This window comes from Bos javanicus, chromosome 4 (assembly GCF_032452875.1).
Source record: "Bos javanicus breed banteng chromosome 4, ARS-OSU_banteng_1.0, whole genome shotgun sequence".
NCBI lineage: Eukaryota > Metazoa > Chordata > Mammalia > Artiodactyla > Bovidae > Bos > Bos javanicus.
In genome coordinates, this window is record NC_083871.1 from 90137081 (window position 1) to 90161402 (window position 24322).

The 24322-nt window shown below is 36.9% G+C and overlaps 1 long non-coding RNA gene across 1 annotated transcript in view; it reads left to right on the plus strand.

Annotated features, from left to right (window-relative positions):
* Positions 1-497: 497 nt before the first annotated feature.
* The window catches only part of LOC133246820 (uncharacterized), an 82355-nt gene continuing 58530 nt past the window's right edge, over positions 498-24322 (plus strand). The window contains exon 1 of the long non-coding RNA XR_009736192.1: positions 498-622. This is a non-coding gene — a long non-coding RNA (uncharacterized LOC133246820). The remainder of the gene's footprint in view (positions 623-24322) is intronic.

The following is a 24322-nucleotide window of genomic DNA, read 5'->3' on the forward strand; positions in this document are numbered from 1 at the left end:
AAAGAAAGTAGGGAGAGGCAAGGAAGGATACTTCCCGAGGGCCTTCAAAGGGAGCTTGACTCTGCTGATACCTTGATTTCAGGCCCCTAGCATCCAGAATTTCGAGAGAATAAATGACTTGTTTCAAGCCAGTTTGTGGTAATTTTTACAGCAGTTTTAGGATATGAGTACAACTAATTTTGAAGCAAAGTTTGTATTGAGAGTTTAGCCAGGCTACTCCTTAGGATGGTTGCCTCAGCAGTCATTTTGTTTGGTCAAGGGACCGGCAGGGACCTTAAACTGACACTAGCCTTCTTATACCAGTTCAAGTCCTAGAAAGCAGCCTCAGCATTACCCACAAAAGTAAGCTCCTGACATAACTTCCCCGATAGCCTTTGTGATCCGCAGTCTCCCCTGCCTCCTAGCAGCTGGATACTTTATGATGTCACTAGATAAGACCCTGTGGTGCTTTCCAAAACCCTTCTCTTTTGATTTGAATTGACCAAGCTGGCCCTACCTTTGAACCCAGACACCCTAATAAAGGCAAGTGTCTCACCTGGTTCCTGTCTCTTTCTTGGTCTGACTCTGCCTTGACCTCCTTTTGTGGCCCTTTGAGGCCTGCTCTGTACTTCATCCAAGACCTGTGAGTAGTAAACAGCTACTCAGTTTTGTTTTGTATTTTTTTTCCTGTGATGTTGTTGAACATAGCTCACTATCCAATACCCTGTGCTTCCCTGTAACAGCTGTTAAATTAGCAAGGTCCTAACAGCTTGTTAGGAAAGTTTTCCTCTTTCTTTTCCACCTGCATCATGCAGCATAGAGTATGTGATAAATATTTGGTGGCTTGAATCCTAGAATTTTTATATTGTAAAAATAACAACACATTCTATTCCATCAAAATTTATCATGTCTTCAGGTATATTATACCAAGGACTCTAAAGAAGAAAAAATTTGTATTTCATCATACCAATATATAATACCATGCATCAAAACATATCTACTAAAGCAGGAACTGGTAAAGTTTAAACTGGGGTTCTAAACTGGGGTTCTAACCTGGGATTCAAAAGAGACTGTATGGCCCACAAACCTGAAATCATTTATTTATTGTCTTTTTATAGAAAAAATGTTCAACCCTTGCATTAAGATACAATTGAATATAATAAAACATGTCATAATATATGATTTGCATATAACATATGTGCTAGGGTTTCACCATTATTAAAATAAAAACTTGTCTCCATTATGGTTTTCTTTTTTCATTTTCCAGAGACTGGAAATGTGCCTTTGGAATTGATTTGTCATTGTCCCACAGTCTCTATTTAATTACTAAAGTTCAGAAAGTGGTTGTAGATAAATGTTTGTTGAGTGATTATTGAGTTCATTCACTTAATCAGAAATTTATCAGTTATAATATATGGTTGAAATGTTAGAATAAATTATATACTGACATGTTATTATAGGTTTGCAATTTTACCATTAACACCAGTATAAGCATATTAACTGCAATGTTTCTTGATGAATCGATTGACAGATATGTGAAGATTGACACTGTGAGTCCAGATGAATCTTGTGATGTCAGGAAAAGTAAAATCAAAGACACTACGAGGGCGTTTGAGTCTGAAAACAATGGGGAAAGCTCAAGAAGAAAAGGCTTTAGACACATGGGATCTTTTCTTGATAGAGAAATAAAACAAGCCGTCATACTGAGCAAGACATCCAAGGGGAAAACTGAGAGGAATTGTGATGAAATACTACAAATTTAAAAAGTTTTCAATACAAAAACAGATGAAATTAAAAGCTCTAGTTAGAGAGGAAAATAGAGACAAGCATGGGTTGACTCTGATTGTGACATATTTCTAGTCTAGAAAAAAACTGGCGGAAATGTAGAATGCTTTTCAGTGTATTTTTGTTTTTAAGTACAAATGTTAGTGGTTCTCAATCTTTGGAAGTGGGATTTGTAATTTAAGACAATGTTAGTTTTGATATTCATACAGGCCTGGGAGTCAGATAGGAAAAAGTTAACATTGTATCACAAATATCTGTGATTTACTATCAAGCCTCTCTTGTCCTGAGTCTGACATTCTCATGATGGCTCCAATTTTGACAACTCTTCTTACATGTTTTCCTTGGCTCGCTTTCCTGCCTTAGGAATCCGCTCAATACTGGGTCTGTATATGGATCTTTGCCTTGCTTTTGTCTTTTCTCCTCATTAGCTTTCCTACTTCTGGATGCCAGTATGGTAGCATGGTTGCTGTTGGCTGTAGATAAACTTCTCTGACAAAGGCTGCTGACATGCATTTCTGGTTAACTTCTGTCCTTGGGTCTCCTTGTTTTCAGCCTACTCCTTTTAGCTATTTATTGCTGTGTGTGGTGTCTTTTGAGCTGTGTTTTCTACACAAATGGCTCATTCTCCCCCAAATCTCCACAAATAATTCTGGGTCCTTGCAAACTAAATTTATAGAATCTACTGTGAGTACTACTGAATCCATCTCTTTTTCCCCTTTTTTCTGTAACCATTGATCTTAAGTTTGCTAATGTTCTTTTTTTTTTTTTTTTTGTTTGGCCTTGGAATATTTTTTTTTAAAACTTTATATAATTGTATTAGTTTTGCCAAATATCAAAATGAATCTGCCACAGGTATACATGTGTTCCCCATCCTGGACCCTCCTCCCTCCTCCTTCCCCATACCATCCCTCTGGGTTGTCCCAGTGCACTAGCCCAAGCATCAGCAGATGAATGTTTGCTAATGTTCTATGTGGAATTCTCATTTCAATGGAAAAATATTGATTATGCAAATACCACTACTTAGTGTCGCTCTAAGTGTGTCATATATTTTGATAGAAACATAAACAAGATATTGGAAGAGTAATTATTTTTGCCTGGCAAAGCAGAGTGACAGTTGACCTGATTCTTCAGAGACATCAGCAGTAATAATAGCAAAAGTTGAGGAAGGAGCCTTCAAACCAGGTGGTAGACCAATATGATGTTAATAAAAGTCACAAAAGTTGATAGTATGTTTATGAACAAGTTGACAAATAAGATGCCATAGAAAAAATAAAAAGGAATAAGTAGGTTGGAGCCACATTAAAAACCAAGAATATAAATTTAAAAGTCCTCAAAGCACAGCGGACAACAAGCAACATATTTTGTTTTGGGAAATGGCATCATCATATTTTCACTTTAGAAGATGACTAAAAGACAGAAGGTAGTTTTTAATATTATTTTTAATATCATTGTACTTAAACAATAAGTATAGTTAGTTCTTTCCCTCATCTTGGCTTATGCTGTTTTTGTTTTCTAAGGGTCCATGCCTTCCCCTTCACCTAATAGTTAATGACCTGAATTCATTTACTGATCTCACATTGGTATTCTAATATTTTCTAATTGATTTCTGGATTTTGCATTAGACTCAGAAATAGAATTTGAGGACTATATATCTGAAATTTCATATTGTAATTATTCTGGTGTACATTCTTCATCAGTCCATTGATTGGTCTGTAGCTGGTTCTTTTCTAATCATTACATATCTTGATTTGAGATAATTCAGTCAAGGCAGTTACCTGCTCAGGAGTAATCCTGTAAGGGGATGACAGAGTATGGCATATGTGGGGAATTTGGCTGTTGCACATCCAAAGTGATGCTCTCTAAACTATGAAATGTACACTGGGCTTCCCTGGATGGCTCAGTGGTAAAGAATCCTCTTGCCAGTGCAGGAGACATGGATTTGATCTCTGGTTTGGAGCTGAGCGCAGAAGAATTGATGCTTTTGAACTGTGGTGTTGGAGAAGACTCTTGAGTCCCTTGGACTGCAAGGAGATCCAACCAGTCCATCCTAAAGGAAATCAGTCCTGAATATTCATTGGAAGGACTGATACTGAAGCTGAAACTCCAATACTTTGGTCACCTGATGTGAAGAATGACTCATTTGAGAAGACCCTGATGCTGGGAAAGATTGAAGGAGGGAAGAGAAGGGGACAACAGAGGATGAGATAGTTGGATGGCATCACAGACTCAAGGGACATGAGTTTGAGTAAACTCCAGGAGTTGGCAATGGACAGGGAGGCCTGGCGTGCTGCAGTCCATGGGGTCACAAAGAGTCAGACACGACTAGCAACTCAACTGAGCTGAACTTGGGAAGATTCCCTGGAGAAGAAAATGGAAATCCATTCCAGTATTCTTGCCTGGGAAATCCCATGGACAGAGGAGCCTGGCTGTCTATAGTTCATGGGGTTGCAAAAGAGTTGGACACAGCTTAGCTACTAAACAACAACAGATATACACCATATACAAGTAATTGAAACCTGTGCTTATTTTACAAACATCACTTTCTTTAATCCTTAAAATACCCTTACACATTAGTCCCTATATTACAGGAAAAATATCCATGACATAATTTTATACAAAAATAAGCTATATAACTTTGCATAAAATATGATCCCAATACAATAAATAGTAAGAAATAGTTTTATTTGATTTCCTGGAAAGCACTTTAACTTGTAGTTGACTTTGGTTTTATTTTTTAAGCTGAGATTTGTCAGTTTGAATGAGGCAATTAGTGCAGCTATTTATATTTTTATATACAATGGGAATTCTTGTACATAATTCTGATAGGAGGAATACATTAAAATTTAAAATATCTATGGTCATATAATAATATTACCTCCAGAATAATACTATTTCCAGTCACTCATAAAATATGTACATGAAGGAAATATAGTAGCCTTTGTTATATCCCTGCCAAGTGTCTGTAACAGCACTAGGCTTATTTTATACTTTGTAGTTTAATGCTTAGAGAATCCTATGGAGTATACATTGTCCAGTTTTCAAATGAGGAGCCAAATCATCAGATGTTTAATAACCTGAAATATTTAATAATCCCATTTTTATGCTACAGAGCTATGCATTGGATTGACTCCAAAACCCCAGCTATTTTCTTAACAAGTCTGCATCAATCTTAAAAAAAAAAAAAAAATTCCTGTGTAACAAGACAACTAGAGGTCTTCTTCAAGGACAGCATTTTTATACTTTGGGAGATGTGATATAATCTCCAGATTTGACATGAACTCTCCCCAGTATCCCCTTGTCCTAACTCCATTGAAACTCCAGCATTCTGATATCTCTTCTTCTATCTAAGGAGTGCTAATTGTTGATGCCTCCTCTTCCATTGCCTTACCCACATGCACTCTTTATCCTCAGATGCATCAAAGAGGACAGGAGGCAGGTCAATGGAAACTGGCAATTAATGGAAAAGAAGAAATTCCAAAAAGAAAACAAAATGTCAGGAAGTGGTACCCACTCCTTTCTAACTGTGGCCTTAATGAATGCCTTCATATGTGTTAACATGTTTCTACTTCTTAAATATTTCTTTGAATCTAGAAACAACTCATAATTTGTCCCATGAGTATTTTATACAGAATAAAATGTTAAAAACTTTCCATGCAAATTAAATATATAAAATTATATTATACATGATATATTTGGCATCTTTAATAAGTAGGTGATGGAAATACAGTTTGAAAAATAAATTAGGCATTGAGTGTTTAAGTAAGATCTATTTAAGTAAGATCTATTTCACTTTCTTTTGTATATAGAATTACAATTTTGCCTTTTCCAAGAGTAAGATTCTAATATGTATAAAGACCAGGGCTTCCCTTCTGGCTCATCTGTTAAAGAATATGCCTACCGATAAGGAGACACAAGAGATGTGTGTTCAGTCTTTGGGTCAAGAAGATCCCCTGGAGGAGGCAATGGCAACCAACTCCAGTATTCTTGCCTGGAAAACTCTGTGGATGGAGAAGCCTGGCGGTCTATAATCCATGGGGTCACAAAGAGTCTAACATGGCTGGTTGTGTACGCATACACATGTATAACAATGGGTTTAGTAACCTTTCTAAAAATGGAACATGTCGATATTTTAATGAAAATTATTGGCAACATTATTTTGCTAATAAAGGTTTTTTATAAGGTGAAAATAACTTATCATGTTTCCAGAGCTCTTGTTATTGTGGTTTAGTTGCTCAGTCATGTTCAACTCTTTGTGACTCCATGGACTGTAGCCCTCCAGACTCCTCTGTCCATGGCATTCCCCAGGCAAGAATACTGGAGTGGGTTGCCATTTCCTTCTCCAAGGGATCTTCCTGACCCAGGGATCAAACCTATGTCTCCTGCTTGGTAGCTGAGTTCTTTACCACTGAGCCACCAGAGAAGCTCTTTCAGAGCTCTGTTGTTGTTTAGTCACTCAATCCTGTCCGAAACTTTGTGACTCCATGGACTGCAGCACGCCAGGCTTTCCTGTCCTTCATCATCTCCTGGAGCTTGCTCAAACTCATGTCCATCAAGTCGGTGATACGATCCAACCATCTCATCCTCTGTCGTCCCCATCTCCTCCTGCCTTCAATCTTTCCTAGCACAGGGTTTTTTTTCTTATGAGTCTGCTTTTTGCATCAGATGGCCAAAGTATTGGAGCTTCAGCTTCAGTATCAGCCCTTCCAATGAATATTCACGGCTTATTTCTTTTAGGATTGACTGGTTTGATCTCCTTGCAGTCCAAGGAACTCTCAAGAGTCTTCTCCAACACCACAGTTCAAAGGCATCAATTCTTCAGTGCTCAGCATTCTTTATAGTCCAACTCTCACATCCATACATGACTACTGGAAAAACCGTAGTTTTGCCTAGATGGATCTTTCTCAGCAAAGTAATATCTCTTCTTTTTATTATGCTGTCTAGGTTGGTCATAACTTTTCTTCCAAGAAGCAATAGTCTTTTAATTTCATGGCTGAGTCACCATCTGCAGTGATTTGGAGCCCAAGAAAATAAAGTCTGCCACTGTTTCCACTGTTTCCCCATCTATTTGCCATGAAGTGATGGGACCAGATACCATAATCTTAGTTTTCTGAATGTTGAGTTTTAAGCCAGGTTTTCCACTCTCCTCTTTCACTTTCATCAAGAGGATCTTTAATTCCTCTTCACTTCACAGGTGGTGTCATCTGCTTATCTGAGGTTATTAATATTTCTCCTGGCAATCTTGATTCCAGCTTGTGCTTCATCCAGTTGGTATTTTGCATGATGTACTCTGCATATAAATTAAATAAGTAAGATGACAATATGCAGCCTTGATATACTCCTTTCCCAATTTTGAACCAGTCTTTTGTTCTATGTCCAGTTCTAACTATTGCCTCTTGACTCAAATACAGGTTTCCCAGGAGGCAGTTCTAAGGGCTACTAAAATATCACTTGTGAATTCCAGAATTCCATGAGCTTAAAGCTTTGAAATTAGGCAGATGTGATTCAAAGACAGTATATCTGTGTGAGCTTTACACTATTTTAAGCTCCCTGTTTCCTCTAATGCAGAGACTAATGTGTAAGTGTATTTCAAGGATTAAAGAAAGTGATCTTTCTAAAATAAGCACAGGTTTCAATTACCTGTGTATGATAGGAATGCAATAAAAATCGCTTTCTTCCTCCGTGACTATATTCTGCTATTTTCTTTTTCCTTCCTTCTATTCATTGTACAAAAAGCCTGCTCACTAGACAACACCTCTAAGATCTTGCAGTTGTACACTTAGTCATACCTTAACTGCTCCACCTTCCTTCACCATTCACCACATGCCCTCTCAAAGTTATTTCAATCAGATTCTTTCCTTCAAAATTTACATACAGCAGGAGAAGATCTTGGCCAATGACACCCAAGGAACAAATACTGTATTGGGGACATATATTAAATAATTTATATTAATACTTTATATATTCCCCTCATATCATCTACTTTCAAATCACTAGTTTCTCTCAAATTCTTAAAAAACAAAACAACAAAAACAATAGCAAACACATCACTGACTTGTTTGTACCTTATGCCTTTCAAAACTAGAATCAAAATCAGGAGACATTTCATTTTCAGAAATGCTTCGTAACAAAATTAATCACTAATTAACTTAATTGATTCAAATATGACATATCACAGGAAAGGATGAATACATATTTGGATGAAGTTGTCTATAGGACACATGATATGATCTCTTGTTGACTGATACTTAGGGGGCCAATAATCACAGTGGTCTTATGCTTGGTTTGTTTCTCTGTGTTTCATTCAACCAGATTCATGCAGCAGAAATGAAAATCTGATTATAATAATTCCACACTTAAATATATTGGTAGCTTCATGCAAGTTGCATTAGAATATAAGCTTCATGAAGGCAGGGAATTTTACCTGTTTTGTTCACAAACAAAACTCCAGCATGTTGAAACATGCCTGGAATAATTTAACAGTGTGTATTTGTTCACTAAAGCAACTTCGTTTAAGGCAATTTTCTGTCAGTCTCTCTACATCCATATATAGCCTTTGTATGTGTATATACACACATAAACACATGTAGTATATAGTTTCTGATGAATAATGTGTGCCATATATTGGTTAGCTAATATTTTTCTTCTTATTATCAGATCACAAATGAGCCAAAAACATAAATAATTCACAAGACTTATTAGGGTCTGAAGAAATGAGTATTCTTATATATTGTTTCTGAATATAAATTGATACAAAAATTTTGAAAGAATTTTGACAAAATTTAAAATATACAAGTAGCAACTGATACTAAACTTTTATGTCTATGTATAAATGTATATGGGCTTCCCTTGTAGCTCAGTTGGTATTGAATCTGCCTGCAATGCAGGAGACCTGGGTCGGGAAGATCCCCTGGGGAAGGAAATGGCAACCCCACTCCAGTATTCTTGCCTGGAGAATCCCATGGATAGAGGAGCTTGGCAGGCTACAGTCCATTGTGTCACAAGAGTTGGACACAACTTAGCAACTAAACCACCACTACCATAGATATATATAGCAAATGCTTTCTATACCAAAAAATATACAAATAACCTAAAGACCATAATGGAGAGATAGGCTAAGTGAATTATGATATTTTTCTATAATGTGATAAAATGTAGATTTAATGAAACTGAAACAATGTATCTGAAAACAGTTTTAATGATTTTAACAGATTTTATGTAAATATACTTAAGTAGAAAAATACAAAATTGTGCATATAATGTATTCCATTTCTCAATATAATGAATGCAGATAGGTGTATTTATCTAGTAACTGGCATATTCTGGAAGGAAAATAAACTATTGTTGATAGTAAACTCTGAGTGCAAATTGAACCTTGGAAAGAGAAATTCTACCTATTTTTATACTCTTGTGAACATATATACCATTTTCATAATTAAATGATTTCAATTTTGAAAATAATCTCTCTCTCTACCTATATATATATACATATATATATATATATATATATATTGGAGAAGGAAATGCAATCCACTCCAGTATTCTCACCTGGAAAATCCCATCGACAGAGAAGCCTGGCAAGCTACAGTTCATGGGGTCCCACAGAGTCAGACACGACTGAAGTGAATTAACACATATATAAATTTTAACAATAGCCTAAGAGCTTCTTAAGTGAATAAAAGTGACATTTCTAATTTGTTTGTGTATCTTAAAACATAGTTTGGCTTATATTAGACAATCAAGATTGTATTGAAATGCAATTGTATTTGGCTTTAAAAATTATATGAAGTAGATTATAAGGTTAGATATTTATAACAGGCTACTGGGAAAATATTTTGCCTATTGCTAGTCAGATGTCTTTTGAATAGAATTTTACCCAAATTTCAAGAATGTGCGAGTTTGAGTAACATTAAACTAGCCATAAAACCTTCAACACAGCAGTGCTTTTTTCTTGAAAGTAAGTACACGCCTAAATTACTACAGCTATAGGTACAGCAGTATACCGGTAAAGAGCTATCTTTGAATTATCATGCAAAATACTCTACTTAGAAACTTAAGTTTCTAGTAGAATTCTCTGTAGAGTAGCGATGATATTTTTGGTCATGGAGCAGTGTAGAAAGGAAATAGGACCTGCTCTGGATCAAATAATCTCAAGAAATGTTAGCACTGTCATGTTCTTTTACTGAATAGCATTGAAAATAAAGATGTGAATAATTTTAGCTGGGTACCAATAATTGACATTTTGAGCAAGCCTTGCTTCTAACATTGTTTTTACTTATAATATGTTGTCAGGATATAGGATAACCACATGGTCAACAAAAAATGTTTTGAGTGCACAAGTGTGTGCCAAGAAATCATCCAGATCCTAGAAATTAAATCATTACCAATATATTTGGTCTTTGCTGTAACAGACATCTAGACAGATATTTTTATTTATGAAAATTCCCAAAAACCTTATTATCTTGAATAGTAGACAGAGAAAAATAGGGCTTTGGGAGAATCTAACCTATCCTTGGCAGTCTAGAAGTCCTCTGGTGACAGCGACATTTAGGTTGCTGTATAAAAGATTATTGAAAGTGTTACACAATTAGAAGGAACAAAATGTGTAAGGAATCAGGGGCTATGACACCTTGTGTGTGGGCTCAGTCATTTCTGACTGTTTGTGACCCCATGGTCTGTAGCCCACTGGGCTCCTCTATCCATGGAATTTTCCAGGCAAGAATCCAGGGGATCCCTACTCCAGGGGATCTTCCCAACCCAGGGGTCAAATCCACATCTGCGTCTCTTAGATGAATGTGAAATAAGGCCACTTCTTCTGCAGCTTAGAAATCTGAGGATAAGATTGAGAGCAGGACTAGATGATGATGGAGAGGTACATGCTCACTCTCAAAGATATTTTCCTCATCTTATTATCTGCTATTTTTGTGTGAATTCTTTATGCCTGTAATACACATTTAAAACATTTTAGTATTTGTGTTTCTTGCATGCTTATACTAGTTACCAGGGCTATCATAAGAAAGTACCACAAACTAGATGCAATTTATTGTCCCAGTTTTAGAGTCTAGAAGTCCAAAATCAAGGTGTCAACAGAGTTGATTCCTTCTAACTGCTGTAAGAGTTTGTGTTCCATGCCTCTCTACTGGGTTGTGATGGTTTGCTGGAAATCTCTGTCATTCTTTGGCTTATAGATGCATCACCCCAGTCTCTGTCTATATCTGTGCCTCATGTTCTCCCTATGGATGTGGTTTTTTGTCCAAATTTCCCCTTTCTATAAGGATACCAGTCATATTGGATTATTCTTCTTGTTGTTTAGTTGCTAAGTCGTGTCCAACTTTTGGGACTGTAACCCACCAGGCTCCTCTGTCCATGGGATTTCTCAAGCAAGAATACTGGAGTGGGTTGCCATTTTATTTTCCAGGGGACCTTCCCAACCCAGGGATCAAACCCACGTTTCTTGTGTCTTCTGCATTGGCAGGTGGGTTCTTTACTACTAGCACCACCTGGGAAGGTCCATATAGGACTAGGGCCCTCCCTAAAGACTTTGGGCTTCCCTTGTGGTTCAGCTGGTAAAGAATCTGCCTACAATGCGGGAGACCTGGGTTTGATCCCTGGGTTGGGAAGATCCCCTGGCTAAGGGAACAGCTACCCACTCCAGTATTCTGGCCTGGAGAATTCCATGGACTATACAGGTCACAGGGAGTCAGACATGACTGAGCAACTTTCACTTCACTTCACTAAAGACTTCATTTTAACTTTCTGTCTCTGTCAAGACCCTGTCTCTGTCAAGACCTGTCTCCTAATAAGGTTACTGGGGACCTGAGGGCTAGAACTCCAAAGTATCTTTTGTGGAGGGAGGGGCAAATTTATATCCACAATAAGGTTAAACCTTAAAGTTTTATATAAATATAAAAGTTTCCCATCAAGTAGAAAGGTACTGACAAGATATTTTAAGCAAAAGGGACTGATGATAATTGCCAAGATGTTTTGCTCCTGATGATAATTGCCGAGATGGAAAAAGGATTTGGGATGACAGAAAGGAGACATCACAATGCATTATCCTGGGAAAGAAACTTAACTAAACTTAACCCACTTTCCTCCACCTTTTAGCTGAGTTTGAAAACCTTCCCCATTTCTCATTAAAGCCAGTCTTGAACAACTGCTATTTCTTTGTGGTATAATAAAAGCAGTTTTAGTTAGTTTTTATAAAATAATAACTAATATTGAAGAATGCTTTGAAATATTAAAATAAGCCAGATAAAATGCTTGAAATAGAGCAAAGTGATTTTTAATGTATCTTAGCTAAAGATTATGGTATACTTGAAATTTGGAGTAATATAGACAAGTTGATGATCTAAGGGAAAATCAAAACAAAAATTTTCTTGAAATCTAAACCAAAGATTAATTGTGAAATTTATGAATTTTTTAAAAATTTGTTTCTTCTGCTTAGAGTGCCCTTAGTTGGCTAAACTGTCTCCCTCAAAAAAGTATGTTGGTTATCTCTCCAAAACTCCTAATTTAGCCTTCCTCCCCCTTCCCCATCGATAACCAATAGTTTGTTGTCGATGTCTGTGTGGTCTGTTTCTGTTTTGTATATAAGTTCATTTCTATTATTTTTTTTTTAGATTTCACAGATAAGTAACATCATATGATATTATGATGAATTTTGAGAATAAATTGCTGCTGCCCTCAATCTACATTTTTTCTCTTGAAAAAGCTCATTTATTCTAGATTCTGATGAAATTTCATTTTTTCTGTGGTGCCTTTTCTGATTCAACCAATACATAAGTACTGGATTTCTCTGGTCTGTATACTTTCACTGTCTTTTAAAAACATTCTAGGCCAAACTAATTCCTTTGTAATATTTTTAGATATTTGTCTGGTGGCCTCTATTCTGAACTCTGATTCTTTTGTGGTTTAGATATATGTTCTAAGCCCCAGATGTTTTTCATCCAATTTTGATTAAAATTGAAGTTGATACCTGAGGTTGCAAATGTTAAGCTAATATTTGGTGATAAAACTTTAATGGTAATATTTAAGAAACTGTTCACACAAATGCTTTTGATCATACAAAGCAAAGGATTTATCCATTATTTTCATTTACAAAGAAAGACAATAGTAAATATTTACATGGAAGTTATGAAGAAAATTAAGTGAAATCCATACTTACTCTCTGTCTTGTTTCTTAAAAATATTTTTTTTCTAAAATGAGGGAAGGACATTTTCCCTAATATTGACAAATCTGAATAGTTCCAGGGACCATAGGCCTGTGACCTTGAGATTTTGCATGTTTCTTTTGGGAAAGAATAACTTTTAGAATTATGGTAAACTTTTCATTCAAATTGATAAGCTTTGTTTGACATATTAAATTAATTATCTCACCGCTCCCATGATAAGTAACCTGCTGATTCTGATCTCATTCATCTATTAGGGCCCTTCAGAGAAACAGAACTAATAGTTGATAGATTAGATAGGTTGATGATAGACAGAAAAGGAAAGGTATTTATTACGAGGGAATGGTTCGTGTGGTGATGGTACTTGAGAAGTCTGCCAATGTCTGAGAGCAGGAGGAAATGGACATCCAGCTCAGAAAGTAAATTCACTCCTCCTCCACTTTTGGGTTCTATTTGTTCCCTCTGAGGATTGGAGGATGTTCACCTACGTTGGTGAGGACACTCATCTTCACTCAGTCTGTCAATTCAAATGCCAATTTCTTCCAGAAAAGCCCTCACAGACATACCTAAAAACAATGTTTTATGAGCTATCTGGGCATGCCTTAACCTAGTGAAGTGATACAGAAAATTGACAATCATGTAAAAGCTATTAGTGTTCTATAACATGTTTTATTTTCCATGTAAACTAAATGTGGCTAACAAATTCAACTTTAAAACACAGTAGTGAACACTGATTTTCCATCATATTGTAGAGTTTGTACAATAGTGTGATCTCGTTGTTCACCTGAAACATACTGGGCTTTTAGCAAATATATTCTGAGTGAATGTATCAGTTCAGTCACTCAGTCATGTCTGACTCTTTGTGACCCCATGAACCTCAGCATGCCAGGCATCCCTGTCCATCACCAACTCCCAGAGTCCACCCAAACCCATGTCCATCGAGTCAGTGATGCCAACCAACCATCTCATCCTCTGTCGAACCCTTCTCTCCTGCCCTCAATCTTTCCCAGCATCAGGGCCTTTTAAATTGACTCAGCTCTTCGCATCAGGTGGCCAAAGTATCGGAGTTTCAGCTTCAACATCAGTCCTTCAGTGAACACCCAGGACTGGTCACCTTTAGGATGGACTGGTTGAATCTCCTTGCAGTCCAAGGGACTCTCAAGAGTCTTCTCCAAAAAAAAAAAAAAAAGAGAGTCTTCTCCAACACCATAGTTCAAAAGCATCAATTCTTCAGACCTCAACTTTCTTAATAGTCCAACTGTCACATCCATACATGACTACTGGAAAAACCATAGCCTTGACTAGATGGACCTTTGTTGTCAAAGTAATGACTCTGCTTTTTAATATACTATCTAGGTTGGTCATAAGTTTCCTTCCAAGGAGTAAGTGTCTTTTAATTTCATGGCTGCAATCACCATCTGCAGTAGTTTTGGAGCCCAGAAAAAAAAAGCCAGGCACAGTTTTCCCATCTATTTGCCATGAACTGATGGGACCAGATGCCATGATCTTAATTTTCTGAATGTTGAGATTTAAGCCCACTTTTTCACTCACCTCTTTCACTTTCATCAGGAGGCTCTTTAGTTCTTCTTCACTTTCTGTCATAAGGGTGGTGTCATCTGCATATCTGAGGTTATTGACATTTCTCCCAGCAATCTGGATTCCAGCTTGTGTTTCTTCCAGCCCAGCGTTTCTCATGGTGTACTCTGCATATAAGTTAAATAAGCAGGGTGACAGTATACAACCTTGATGTTCTCCTTTTCCTATTTGGAACCAGTCTGTTGTTCCATGTCCAGTTCTAACTGTTGCTTCCTGACCTCCATAATAGGTTTCTCAAGAGGCAGGTCAGGTGGTCTGGTACTCCCATCTCTTTCAGAATTTTCCACAGTTTATTGTGATCCACACAGTCAAAGGCTTTGGCAAAGTCAATAAAGCAGAAATAGATGATTTTCTGGAACTCTCTTGCTTTTTCAATGATCCAGAGGATGTTGGCAATTTGATCTCTGGTTCCTCTGCCTTATCTAAAACCAGCTTGAACATCTGAAAGTTCACGGTTCTCGTATTGCTGAAGCCTGGCTTGGAGAATTTTAAGCATTACTTTACTAGCGTGTGAGATGAGTGCAATTGTGTGGTAGTTTGAGAATTCTTTGGCATTGCCTTTCTTTGGGATTGGAATGAAAACTGACCTTTTCCAGTCCTGTCGCCACTGCTGAGTTTTCCAAATTTGCTGGCATATTTAGTGCAGCACTTTCACAGCATCATCTTTCAGGATTTGAAATAGCTCAACTGGAATTCCATCACCTCCACTAGCTTTGTTCATAGTGATGCTTCCTAAGGCCCACTTGACTTCACATTCCAGGATGTCTGGCTCTAGGTGAGTTATCACACCATCGTGATTATCTTGGTCATGAAGATCTTTTTTATACAGTTCTTCTGTGTATTCTTGCCACCTCTAATTAATATCTTCTGTTTCTGTTAGGTCCCTAACATTTCTGTCCTCTATTGAGCCCATCTTTTAATGAAATGGTCCCTTGGTATCTCTAATTTTCTTGAAGAGGTCTCTAGTCTTTCCCATTCTATTGTTTTCCTCTATCTCTTTGCATTGATCTCTGAGGAAGGCTTTCTTATCTCTCCTTGCTGTTTTTTGGAACTCTACATTCAGATGCTTATATCTTTCCTTTTCTCCTTTGCTTTTCACTTCCCTTCTTTTCACAGCTACTTGTAAGGCCTCCTCAGACAGCCATTTTGCTTTTTTGAATTTCTTTTTCTTGGGGATGGTCTTGATCCCTGTCTCCTGTACAATGTCATGAACCTCTGTCCATAGTTCATCAGGCACTCTTTCTATCTGATCTAGTCCCTTAAATCTATTTCTCACTTCCACTGTATAGTCATAAGGGATTTGATTTAGGTCATACCTGATTAGTCTAGTGGTTTTCTCCACTTTCTTCAATTTCAGTCTGAATTTGGCAATAAGGAGTTCACAGTCCGAGCCACAGTCAGCTCCCAGTCTTGTTTTTACTGACTGTATAGAGCTTCTCCATCTTTGACTGTAAAGAATATAATCAATGTGATTTCAGTGTTGACCATCCAGTGATGTCCATGTGTAGAGTATTCTCTTGTGTGAGTGAATGTATAGATTAACCATATAGTTGAAATTTTTAAAAAAGGCCTAGTAAAAAAGACCATATTTTGACAAGTAAGAATAGATTTAAATTGCTGAGCAATGTTTTAATTTTTATTTAAATTTATAACTCATATTTATATACTACAGTGATTCTTGTTACCAAAATATTGGCTCATCAAGAGAGCCTGAAAATATTTTTTTTAATTTAATGTAATTTTATTTTTTAACTTTACAATATTGTATTGGTTTTGCCATATATCAACATGAATCCGCCACAGGTATACACATGTTCCCCATTCTGAACCCTCTTCCCTCCTCCCTACCCGTAGCATCCCTCTGGGTCGTCTCAGTGCACCAGCCCCAAGCATCCAGTATCGTGCATCGAACCTGGACTGGCGACTCGTTTCATATATGATATTATACATGTTTCAATGCCGTTCTCCCAAATCATCCCACCCTCTCCCTCTCCCACAGAGTCCAAAAGACTGTTCTGTACATCGGTGTCTCTTTTGCTGTCTCGTATACAGGGTTATTGTTGAGTCTTTCCATGATCTAAAATAAGCTGTTAAAACTTAGAATATAAAGGGTGACACGTTCTTCTGGTTTTGAAGCCTGATTCTCTCTCTGTGATGAGCGTTAATCCAGTGTCAGACTATGCAGCTACTGAATCTCGGAGATGGGTGAGAAGAAAAAGTCTGCCATAGGAAAAATAGGACATTCATCAGAATATTCAGCCAGGATTCATTTTGACTGCACATGGCAGAAATCCAACTGGAACACATTTACTCAGAAAGCAGAATTTATGGGTTACCTACCAGGACTTTAGAAGTCACATAGTGTTAGCTCTTCTCAGAAATGACTGAGAACGGGGGTTTGAAATACATCACATGTTGCTTATTCTCTGCATCTTCACCTTAGTATTGTCTCTCATTATTCAGGCTTTTTACAGCTCATGAGCCAGTTCTCCATGGCAGTGCCCGCTCTCAGTCTAGTGCATTTCAGTTATGCTATGCAAGGCACATTACATATCATACTTCAGTTTTATGATTTAAAAAGTCCTAGAGGAATAAATTAATTAGCCTGATTTTGCTCAAGTCTCCAAAAATTGAGTTCTTAGGTACAATGATTAGTAATCCCCTCTACAACCTTGTAGTTGGGGTCAACAGAGGAACAATCTCCCCAAATAAGAAGGGTCCATACTCTTCCTGGGATGTTCAGTAATTTAGAAAATTCATCAGTCTGAGACTGTGAGCTAGAATCGGATATCATTTAATAGGAAAAAACTACTACACTATAAAATTACTAGTAACACAAAGCGGTCAAAAATGAAAAAAAGTTTTCTGTGTTTATGTGTTTGTGAAAGAGAACAAAATTTCATGTCTCACTGATTCTGAGAATAATGACTTTGTTTCTTCTTGTTTGTTTTAGAAAATGAAATCAGTAGCTAATGCTTTAGACTTCCATATAAGTGTTCGAGGTCTCCTATAATAAAATAATATTTAAACAATGATGAAATGATGAAGATATAAATGATAGGAAAGTCAGTCAAGACTAGATTTCCTAAGTCAAATCCTTGATATGGTATGAATTTAAATATCTCTTTCACTCCTTTTTCAATTCCTGACCTTTTCAATGACACTCTGAAACTGACTTAAAACTGTCCAGAACATGGTAAAACAGCCAGCTCTCATTACCAGATGAACAATTGTATGAGTGAGCCTGGGAGAGATGATACAAACTCAACAAACACCCAGCTCACCCATACACTCATTAGAACTAAAAATAAGTTTAAGACACTGAATTTGGAAATGTTTATTCAAGAATCCTGAAATAATTCAAGTCCTTTTCAAGAAGCATGGAACTAGTCATGCTAGCAGAGTGGCCATAGAGATGAAGTTATAAGCATGCTGGAAACTGGTAGAAAATTGTGTAAGTTACCTCAGGGCACCCAGCATATGCTTGTCCTAGCTTGGATGCCCCAGAGGGGGCATTTTGGGCTGCCAGCCACATTGTAAGAGCCCAGAGCCTCTCTTGCTTTCCTAGAAACAGTGGAGAGTTACTACTGTCTGAGATATTTCAGGATTGTCTACCTTACTTCAGAGCCCCAGAATCAACACTATTGAATACTTAGGCTCAGTGACAAGGCCAAGTACATGGCCAAGCTTCCAATAAAATCACCAGTCCCTTCCAGGGCTCAAACAACTCTCAGGGTGGTCTGGAAGACCTAGAGAGAGCCTCTTGCAGTTTTGGAGCCATTGAAAAAATGTCCAATTCTACTTGGAGGCCCAGGAGCCATTTTTGCCTTCCTAGAAAAGTTGGAGAAAGTGTTACCCCCTGTCTGAATGTCCTGAGAATTTTCAGCCTCACCTCAAGGCCAGAGCTGTTGCTAAAAGTTGAGGTGCAGTGAGCGTGTCCTCAGCTTGGCTGAGTTAATGGGACTTTTCTAAATTCCTTTCTTGTCCCAGAAAAAGTGTGTGCTGCTCTGGAAAGCATAGAAATCTTTCTCTACTTTTATTTTTGAAAGCTGCTTACTGATTATTAAATTCTAAGCTGACTGTTTGTTTGTTTTCCTGCCTTCAACATTTTAAAGAGGTTGCTACTTCTGTGGCTCAAAACATATCTTAGAAAAATTGTGTTACTCTCATATCTGTTCATATATACATGATGTGTCTTCTTTTCTCCAGCACCTTTTAAGACTTTCTCATCACTTCAGTTCAGTTCACTTCAGTTGCTCAGTCGTGTCCAACTCTTTGCAACCCCATGAACCACAGGACGCCAGGCCTCACTGTCCATCACCAACTCCCGGAGTCTACCCAAACTCATGTCCATTGAGAGGGTGATGCCATCCAACCATCTCATCCTCTTTTGTTCCCTCCTCCTCCTGCCCTCAATCTTTCCCAGCATCAGGGTCTTTTCAAATGAGTCAACTCTTCGCATGAGGTGGCCAAAGTATTGGAGTTTCAACTTCAACATCAGTCCTTCCAATGAACACCCAGGACTGGTCTCCTTTAGGATAGACTGGTTGGATCTCCTTGCAGCCCAAGGGACTCTCAAGAGTCTTCTCCAACACCAGTGTTCAAAAGGATCAATTATTCAGTGCTCAGCTTTCTTTATAGTCCAACTCACATCCATACATGACTACTGGGAAAACCATAGCCTTGACTAGATGGACCTTTGCTGGCAAAGTAATGTCAACTGCTTTCTAATATGCTGTCTAGGTTGGTCATAACTTTCCTTCCAAGGAGTAAGCATCTTTTAATTTAATGGCTGCAATCACCATCTGCAGTGATTTTGGAGCCCCCAAAATAAAGTCAGCCACTATTTCCACTGTTTCCCCATCTATTTACCATGAAGTGATGGGACCAGATGCCATGATCTTAGTTTTCTGAATGTTGAGCTTTAAGCCAACTTTTTCACTCTTCTCTTTCACTTTCATCAAGAGGCTCTTTAGTTCTTCACTTTCTGCCATAAGGGTGGTGTTATCTGCATATCTGAGGTTATTGATATTTCTCCCAGCAATCTGGATTCCAGCTTGTGCTTCTTCCAGCCCAGTATTTCTCATGATGTACTCTGCATATAAGTTAAATAAGCAGGGTGACAATATACAGCCTTGACGTACTCTTTTTCCTATTTGGAACCAGTCTGTTGTTCCATGTCCAGTTCTAACTGTTGCTTCCTGACCTGCATACAGGTTTCTCAAGAGGCAGGTCAGGTGGTCTGGTATTCCCATCTCTTTCAGAATTTTCCACAGTTTATTGTGATCCACACAGTCAAAGGCTTTGGCATAGTCAAAAAACAGAAATAGATGTTTTTCTGGAACTCTCTTGCTTTGTCCATGATCCAGCAGATGTTGGCAATTTGATCTTTGGTTCCTCTGCCTTCCTGGTTCCTTCTAAAACCAGCTTGAACATCTGGAAATTCACAGTTCATGTATTGCTGAAGCCTGGCTTGGAGAATTTTGAGCATGCATGCTGAGTCACTTCAGTCATGTCCGACTCTTTGCAACTCAATAGAATGCAACCTGCCAGCCTCCTTTGTCCATGGAATTCTCCAGGCAAGAATACTGGAGTGGGTTGCCATGCCCTCCTCCAGAGGCTCTTGCTTACCCAAGGATTGAACCCATGTTTCTTATGTCTCCTGCATTGATAGGCAGGTTCTTTACCAGTAGTGCCACCTGGGAAGCCCTCTCATCACTGGTTTTTACCAATTTGTTACATTGTGCTTTGTTCTGATCTCCTTATGTTGCTAAAGTTTAATTGAGATTCTTGAATCTAAAATCTTAGCTCTATGCGTTCATCATGTTTATCAAATTTGGAAAATTTTTGGATACTTGTAGTTCAATTTTTTTTCTGCAGTCCTCTTTCAAGAATTCCAACTACACATATATTAGACAATTTAGATTAATATACTTATTTTAAAATCTTTTTAAAATTTGTACTTCAGTTTGGAAACTTTCTATTTCTTTACCTTTAATTGATACCTTGTTTTACACTCTATTATCTTATTTATCCCATACATTTCAAATACTGTAATTTTCATCTGTGATTGACTGGGACTTTATGGTGGTGGTGGTTTAGTTGCTAAGTCGTGTTCAACACTTGCAACCCCATGGACAAATCCTCTTTCAGTGGGATTCCCCAAGCAAACATATTGGAGTGGGTTGCTATTTCCTTTGCCAGGGGATCTTCCTGACCCAGAGATTGAACCCAGGTTTCCTGCATTGTAGGCACATTCTTTTGCAACTGCACTACCAAGGGACTACTTAGTGCTTCTCATTGGTTTAGAGATATATCACTGAAGAAAATGTGTTTCTGAGTATTTTACTCAATGTCCCATGACTTATGAGGTTTCCCTACTCTGGCTGGGGAAAAGCAAACTATTCATAAGTATTCTGCAAAAATTCTTTGGTCTACTTCTTTCCAATGGTACTTCTTGGAGCCTTACAGAGTTTTACTTCAGGTTTGCTGAGAACAGTATTTAGACAAACATTTAAGGGTCACCTCTTTGCAGAGTTCCAGAGCTCAACCTCTCTCAAACTCTGTTTTCTCTGGTATTCTGGCCCATGGCTCTACTTAGATCTCCTTTCCCACATTCTAGCCTCTGCCTATTTAGCCTGTTGACTACAGGACTTTATTTGATCTTCTCTCCCTCTGAGGTGCCCTGGAATTGGGATCTAGGTAGTAAATTGGAGCAGTTATGGGTTCATCTCATTGTCAAATGCTTGCACTGATTTTTGTCCAATAATTAAATGTAGCTGTTTCAAATATTTGTCCTTTTCTTTTTTTTAATGTCTATGATGGGAGGGAAATTCCAATAGCAATTAGTTCTTCATGGAAAGTTTTTGTTTTTGTTCTTATTTGTGGCTGAGTATACTTGTTTTTTCCATCTTTTGAAGCATATTCTAATTGAGCTTTTAAAGTTTTCTCATACTATATTATTATAGTTGCTGTGGGTGATTTAATATTTATAAGTTCTGATTCTTGCTTTCCAGGAGGATTCAAAAAATAAATATGTTAAAGACTCAGTAAGGGCTGATTTTTCTGGCAATTGATTGTTCAGTTTAAAAATCAAAAAGAACATCAAAGATTTGAGTGTGTCTAAATTGAAGAAATCTTGCCAACTGTGTGTTTTTTCAATTAGTTTTTCAGAAAACTAGAAGATTTTAATTAAAAATGTAATTTTGATAGTTGATAATATTGAAGACTGACTATAGCAAAAATACCCCTTGTTATGAGCCTGTAAGGAAAAATCCAAGGAAATCCAAGAGAATCTTCAGATAAATTCTTAAACTAATAGAAGAGTTAATCAAGTCTGTAGATATAAGATTGTTGTTCTATAAAGTTACAGTTATATAACATGCATAAGTTCTAGAGATCTGCTGTACATCTTGCCTATAGTTAACAATACAACATTGTGCACTTAAAAATTTGTTAAAATGGTAGCTCTTATGTGTCTTACCACAGAGCAAAACAAAACTAATAAAACAATCACAAAAACCACAGCTTTTTCATGTGGATAGATAGGTTTATTGCCTCAATTATGATGCAGGTGTCATGGCTGTCTGTATATATTCAAATCCATCAAATTTTAAACATTAAATATGTGAAGTTTTTGTTTCCCTATTATAGCTCAAAAAAGCTGAACAAACCCCCTGTACACAATGTTCATAGCAGGTGTATCTTGACTAGGATGGCGGTTAACAGTGATAGCCCCAATTTGAAAACAGTCCATATATTCTTCAATGACCTAAATAAACTGTGATATGTCCCTGCAGCGGAATAACTGTTCAGATAAAAAATTAAATTGAAAAAGAACAAACAATTGATACATGTAACAACTTGGATGGATCTCAGGGCATTATGGTGAAGGAAAAAAAAATCCAATCTCAAAAAGTTACATATTTTATATTTCAATTTATGCATCATTCTTGAAATGATGGAGTTAAAGAAATGGAGAACATATCTGTGGTTAGAGAAGGAGGGAGGTGTGACTTTAAAATATCTCCAGAGAGTTCCTTTGTGTTGACAAGAGAATTCTATATCTTGCTTAGGATGATGGTTATATGAACCCTAATCATGATAAAAAAAATTTATATAGATTTACACAAAGGTATACAAAAAAGAATTAGTGCAAAAACTGGTTAAACCTGAATAAAGTCTGTAGTCTAACTAATTTTTATTTCTTTGATGTCAATTTTCTGGTTTTGATAATGTAGGTACTATAGTGATACAGCTGTTACCATTGAAGGATTCTAGGTGATGGGTATATGGAAACCTTCTGCACTATTTTTACAAGTTCTGGCATCTATAGTTATTTCAAGATAAAAGGTTTTAAAGTATACTTAACTGTAATTTTGAATGCCAGCAAAACTAGAAAATGTCATTCAGAAAAATTATTTACCATAGCAATAAAGTATATATATATTTTTCTTAATGATAACTAATGATAACTGAAGGGAAAATAAATCTGTAAGACATTTATAAGAAAAAAAAGCTAAACCTTTTTAAAACAATTCAAGAAAACTTAATACATGGAGAGATATACATGTATGTGCATGAAGAGTTAATATGATAAAAGTGTTAATTTTCCCTAAATTATAAGTTCTATGTAATTCTCATTAAAGTACTAACCAAGTCTTTAATGAAACTTGACATGCTAATTATAAAATTTACATGAAAGCACAAAGACCCAAAAATATCAAAGACACTCCTGAAGAAGTGTGAAGCTGGGGAATGTGTTCTATGCAAACCAAAATATAACAAAGATATATTGAATGCAGTATGGTATTCAAACAAAGATTTAAAAGATGGACCAAAAAGAATAAGTATCGTGAAAACACCCATGCACACGTGGAAAATTGAGTTACAAAGTAAGTAGCATGTCGAATCAGTGGACTCTTTGGAAATACGTTAAGGCTCTCAGTTACTCATAAAGCAAAACGTAAATATATAAAGCGCATAGACTCAATTCCAGGTGTATTAAGAATCAATATATGAAAATGAAGAATTTAATTTTTTAGATGATGAAAAATTATAATAATTGCCATCTTATTACTTCAGGATTGTGAGGATTTTCTTATATAAAACATATAAAAATCACAGTCCCTAAAAAATGATTAATAAAGGTCAACATAACCCACTTACAACTGGATAACAAACAATGCTATAAAAATTGAAAAGATGTTCCAAGATCTTTAAAAAAGATTTATAATGATCTAAAAAAATACAAAATAAAACACAAGGAAACATTACAAACTGGTTATTCATTGAAATGGAACTCAAACCCAAAGTATACAACTTCAGTAATAATCAGTGGGTTAAAATTAAAGCCACAATTATTTCATAACCACCAAACTATAAAACACTAAAAGTCTGACATGCTATTGTCATTTAATATATAAATGTTCATTTATATAGGGAGCAATGTGTGATTTACACAAAGTATTTATAAGCACTTTGGATATCTACTTGCTCAGTTCAGTTCAGTTCCATCACTCAGTCATGTCTGACTCTTTGCAATCTTATGGACTGCAGGACACCAGGCGTCTGGGTCCTTCACCATCTCCCGGAGCTTGCTCAAACTCATGTTCATTGAGTTGGTGATGCCATCCAACTATCTCATCCTCTGTCGTCCCCGTCTCCTCCTGCCCTCAATCTTTCCCAGCATCAGGGTCTTTTTCAATGAGTCAGTTCTTCGCATCAAAGAACTGCTAATATCTAATTCATATGACAATATGCAAAACCTATAGCTTGGCAACTCCTCTCCCAAG